We start from the raw sequence: 5,069 nt of genomic DNA, 5'->3' as shown, positions 1-5,069 counted from the left end.
TGCGCCGGCCAATGGCTGCGCCGAGCGGGCTGGGCCCGGCCCCCGCGCCCCGGGCCCGCCTCCTGAGCTGACAGCTACGGAGCGCGCGGCAGGGGCGGGAGCTAGGGGCGGGGCCCCGGGCTGGAGCAAAGAGGAGGGGCCCGAGACCCGCGGGGGCGAGGGGGCGCGGGGCCGGGGCGGAGGGGCGGGACTCCTCGCCATCCCCCAGGTCGCCGCCGCTCGGGAGCAGAGCGACCCCTCGGCGCCCCGCGCCGGCCGCGCGCCTTCCGCTGACTAATCCCTCCCCAACCCGGAGAGACCCCGACGTCCGAGCTACAGGCCGGGAAGCCGAGAGCCGAGCGGTGAAGTCCGCTCCCCAGGCCATTGGTCGACTCAGCTTCGCACCGACTGGGAAATGAACCTGGGCGTGTGGGGCCGAGATCCTGGGAGAGGACGTGGGAGGGAGGGAGTTTCCCGGCTCACCCCTTCGGAAAGACCACCGGCGGCACGGCGGGGGCCGGGGCGAAGGCGCGGAGAGCGGCGGCCGCTGCCCTGGGTCGGGACGCCCACCTCTGCGCGGCCCCTCGGGGGCCCCCTGGCGCCCACGGGAGTCGGGGGTGTGGGTTTGCGGACGTGCCCTGGCGCATGGTGAGGCCAGCACCCTCGCCTGGGGAATCCACTGCTTTCTGCCTGTTGCCTTTTCGGTAAAATGACCCTCTATTTGACGTCAGGGCTGATGTCAGGCGGAAGGGGGGCAGCAGGCACGCTGCCGTCCATAGGAGGCCCTGTTTGGATCCCACCAATTTTCATGTTCTGTGACCTTGAACACATTGCTTAATCTGTCTGAGTCTCAGTTCCCTCCTGTGTAGAACAGGAGTGACACGGAGCTTCCTTCAAGGGCTGCTGAAAAACTGAACGGAGTAAGACAAGGGAGGAGTCTGGTGGGCATCGAGGCTCCTGAGAGCGGCCACGCAGCGGCGCTTTAACAGCGGGGCCCAACAACGTCCGCAGTGCTTCCTTTCTATTTTCCTTACAATGAACTTACTTTAAAAGAAGGAGTTAGGTATAGTTCAAGTGGCAGAGCACATGCTTAGCATGGCCGAGGTCCTGGGTTCAGCCCCCACACCTCCTCTAAAGGTAAGCCTGGCTACCCGCCACCAAAATGCCTTCGTACAGTAGCACAACAGTAAATACTTACGCACACACATACGTATGTATGTCAAGGGGTCTACAGAATCAGCTGTGTGCGTCTGAGTGCTGAGGTAAGTGGGCTAAGGGAGTAGCGGCCAGAGCGTGACCTTGCTGGTCAGTAAAGTCCATGGACGCACAGGGAGGTGCAGGGCTGGCCTCTTCCTGGGGGGGGGGGCGGAGAGTCACAGCTAGAGGAGGGGTGCTTATGGGGAAGTGTCCCCTCACACGGTTATTTATGAAATGCTCTTCCTTCCGAGCTGGGCTTTGACCCACTCCCATCTGGTCCTGGGAGTCCCTGGCAATGTCCTTGGGGCTCCCGGAAGCTGGGCCGAGGTCCAGGTACACCTGGAATACTGGCCTCCACTCCTGGCACTGCCCTTTAAGAGAAGAAAACAACCCACTGTTGTTCCCGGATGGAGAAGTTCCCTCTGAGAGGATGAGGAACTGCTGGGACACTGGTCGTTCCACCTGGAAGAGGAGGCTGCCGGCTGCTCAAAGCTCCCCCAACCCCACCCGGCAGGGGAGAGGGCCCGGAGCTCCGTGTGGAGACCCTGGAGCCCCAGCACTTCCCCGGGGAGCGGCCCAGGCTGCCCTTGGACGGGTGGTGAGCTCGCGGCGCGTGAGCAGGACTCGTCAGTCTTCCGACCACGGTGCGGTGAGAGCATTTCAAATGTCAGCAGCAGGACCAGACTCAAGTTTCCAATCTTCATTTTGGATTTTATCCTTTAAAAGCATTATTTAGATGTTTTCTTCCTTTGAGCAACTCATGTATTTTACTCAAAGAGTTTGCTTTGAAAAACATTTATCTGTGTCATTGCCATAGGTTTCCATTAAAAAAACAGATGAAGGAAGAGAGAAAGTGGTATTAGATTGTAGCCAATCAGTACTGAGGGCCTGAGCCGTAGACCTTGTCTGAGAAGGATACTGGGTAGGTCACACAGGTGCTGGGGACAGGCCGTGGTTAGTGGAGACTCTATCCTGGATGTGACAGGCACAGGGGACCGAGCGGGAGGACAGGGCCAGTTCAGGCTCTGTGATTCACTGCCACCTGCAGCCTTGCTGGAGCCCTGCCTGCTTCACCCACACACCACGGAGGCCCCCTTCCCCCGGGGAGCATGGCCCCCAGGCCCACAAGGTGCCTCATCGTGTTGGCTGGTCTCCCCTCCAGGGAACCTCCCACAGGGCTTGGCCACAGGCCCAATTTGAAAAGTAAATGGGGAACAAACATTTTGGGCACATTCGTGCAGAAGGCAGCCTCGGGTCCTCCTAGCCAAGCTGGAGCTCAGGTCCCTGGGGAGGACCCTGCGAGGACCCCCTGCTGTGCAACCTGCCACAGAGGCGGGGCGTGCCCTGGGATCAGGGGGCCGACTCCACCCTCCTCTGGCGCTGGAGGAGTTAGAGGGGTGGGGAGGAGGCCTGAAGGTCAGCCCCAGACACAGCAGCCTCTGAGAACAGGGGCAGCCTGACAGTGCGCCCCGGAACACTCTGAACTCGATAAGCTCCGTCCCGCTGGGGCTGTCTGGAGAGGAAGTCATTAAAAGGGAAAGAAAGCATGGAGCCAGGCCTCACCGGCTCCCCTCTGCTGCCCATCTGGGCAGCTCCAGGAGGCTAGAAATGGTGCTTGACATTTTTCTGGGCAATGATTGTTCTCTGACACCCTGTTTGAAGGCCCCCCCCAGAACTGGAATGGCGGAGCTGGTACAAACACACCCCTTCCCTCCACGGCCTTCAGCTTGCCGTCTGGACATCTCACTTCGGGGAGAGTGTGTCTCCTGAGATCAGAGGAGAAGCGAAGGGAGGGAGGCAGAAAGTTTCTCCAGGTCGTGGGGCAGGTTCTCGGCCAGACAGGAACGCCGTCCCCACCGTAAGGCTTGACGCCCCCGCCTGGGGGTCGGGCCCGGAAAGCGGGGCATTGGGCACACAATCCCTCAATGACCTCGCTTAGCCAGCACGCTTTATCTGGGGAACACGTAAAACCTCCTGTGAACACAGTGCCCATGGTCACGGCTATGTCGGTGACTTTTGCATGTGTGTCAGCTGAACTGTTTGATGCTCTTCCTTTTTTTGATTTCACAAGACATCCATTTCAACCCAGTGGCAACTGACACCCCATCTGAGGAATGGTGGAAACACGTTGGAGCAAAGTCCAAGCTGATCTCCCTGTTTTGCTGAAGGTTAGGGGCCGGGTTCAGTTACAGGGCGTAGATGTGTGAGTGGCTGTGATCTCCCTGTTAGACACTGAGTTCACGTGAGGAATTATCATTCAGTGCAGTCCAGGCGTGAGCTGTCAGCAGTACATGGCTTAACAAAGAGGAGAATCGTAAGGTCAGAGTGGTCCCAGTAAGAGTCTCAGCCCAGAGTCGTCCAAGTTTCCCAGAAGGTAGAGCTTCACGGGGGGGGGGGGGATTGTCAGGTGGAGGGAGGGCGTGGGCCCCTGGGAGGGTCTTCAGCAGCAGAAGTCCACGGGAGTAAGAGGCATTTTCTGTTCTCAAAGTCGTAATTCCATCCTGGGAGGGGAGCAGCCCTTTCAAGCCAGACGCGGCCCGAAGACTCCGGACTCTACAAGGCACTTTCTGACCTTTCCCTCGGGCTCTGCATCAGCTTCCCTGGGCCTCAGTTTCCTACTGTTCCCACGGTGCTTAGCGCTGTGCAGGGCCACATAAACCTTCCAAGACGCAGCTGTCAGCAGGGTCTCCATGTCCGATCGCGCAGCTTTGCTAGCCTGCCATGTGAACCGAGATGTCGGCCCCCCCGAGCCAGGATGCTGGCCAGTGCCTGCTGAATTGTGAGAGGCCACAGACCCCCCTCTGTTCCTCCATCTTTGTGTCTCCCCAGCAAGGTGACTCTCCGGAGATGGAGTTTCAATTCCCCCTTTGTCTTTTTAGAGGCTCTGCAGTCTTTGAAGGCAGCGGCTGGGGACTCTGATTCTCGTGCGTGGGTCCCAAGCGTGCTCCCAAAAGGCTGGTGGATGGGGAGGCTCCCCCTGGGGTCGCAGATGCACCGATAAATCACTTGGAATTACACGCGTTTGGCGGCAGTGATGGGAGCTCTGGGCCCCGGAGGACAGAGACCCCCATTCACAGCACTCGCGTCTGGTGGGTGCCGCCGGTGATGGCTCAGGCTTCCGCGTCTGGGCAGACAGACGCGGTGTCACGTTCTCCTTAGAAGCCACCAGCTGGTCATTGCTCAGAGAGGCTGGTGTTAGAAACTACGTTGTGGGTGGGAAAGATGGGGTCTGGACCTCCCCGCCCTTCCTTAGAGCCTGGAGTCCTAAGGACACGTGGGGCACCCTAAGTTCCAGGAAAGGTGGACTAGGTAGAGTGGGAGCAGCAGCTGGCGGCTGCATGGCACAGACACTGCCGGAGTGGCAGGCACAGGCGTGCCAGGCCCAGTGCCCGCGAAGCCCAGCCCTTTTCCAGACGCAGGGCCACAGCTGCCCAGTGTTTCCCTGTAAAACGCGTTTGAGTTTCACCGTGGACCCACCTGGGTGGTCCTTCTGCATTCGCTTCCACAAGAGGCAAATGACCTTGCCAGGCGGAGCGCATTGGCTCTGCCCAGGCCTGCCCGGGGCCCGCCGTGCCAGTCTGGGGGCGGAGCTGGGGTCAGAAGGTCCATGTGGCAGAGACCTCACGTCCCGGAAGGGCCTCACGCCAGGGGTGGCGTTACTTAGCTTCAAACACAACTGTGCCTCACGGGTTCCACTGACAAGCAACAAGGCGCCCGCCGGGCCTTCCGCCTGGCGCCCGCGCCAGCCCGCCCGCCTGTAAGGCAGAGTGGTGTCTGCAGGCCCTGCCATTGCCGTGTGACTAGGAAGGCGGTGGTGCACTGAGGGTGTTTTTGTGTTAAAAACATTAAATGCAAACACTCAGCTTATCAGCAGTTATTCACAGAGCCGCATG

Source organism: Vicugna pacos, chromosome 19, assembly GCF_048564905.1.
Source record: "Vicugna pacos chromosome 19, VicPac4, whole genome shotgun sequence".
NCBI lineage: Eukaryota > Metazoa > Chordata > Mammalia > Artiodactyla > Camelidae > Vicugna > Vicugna pacos.
Note: the sequence above shows the minus strand (reverse complement) of the source record.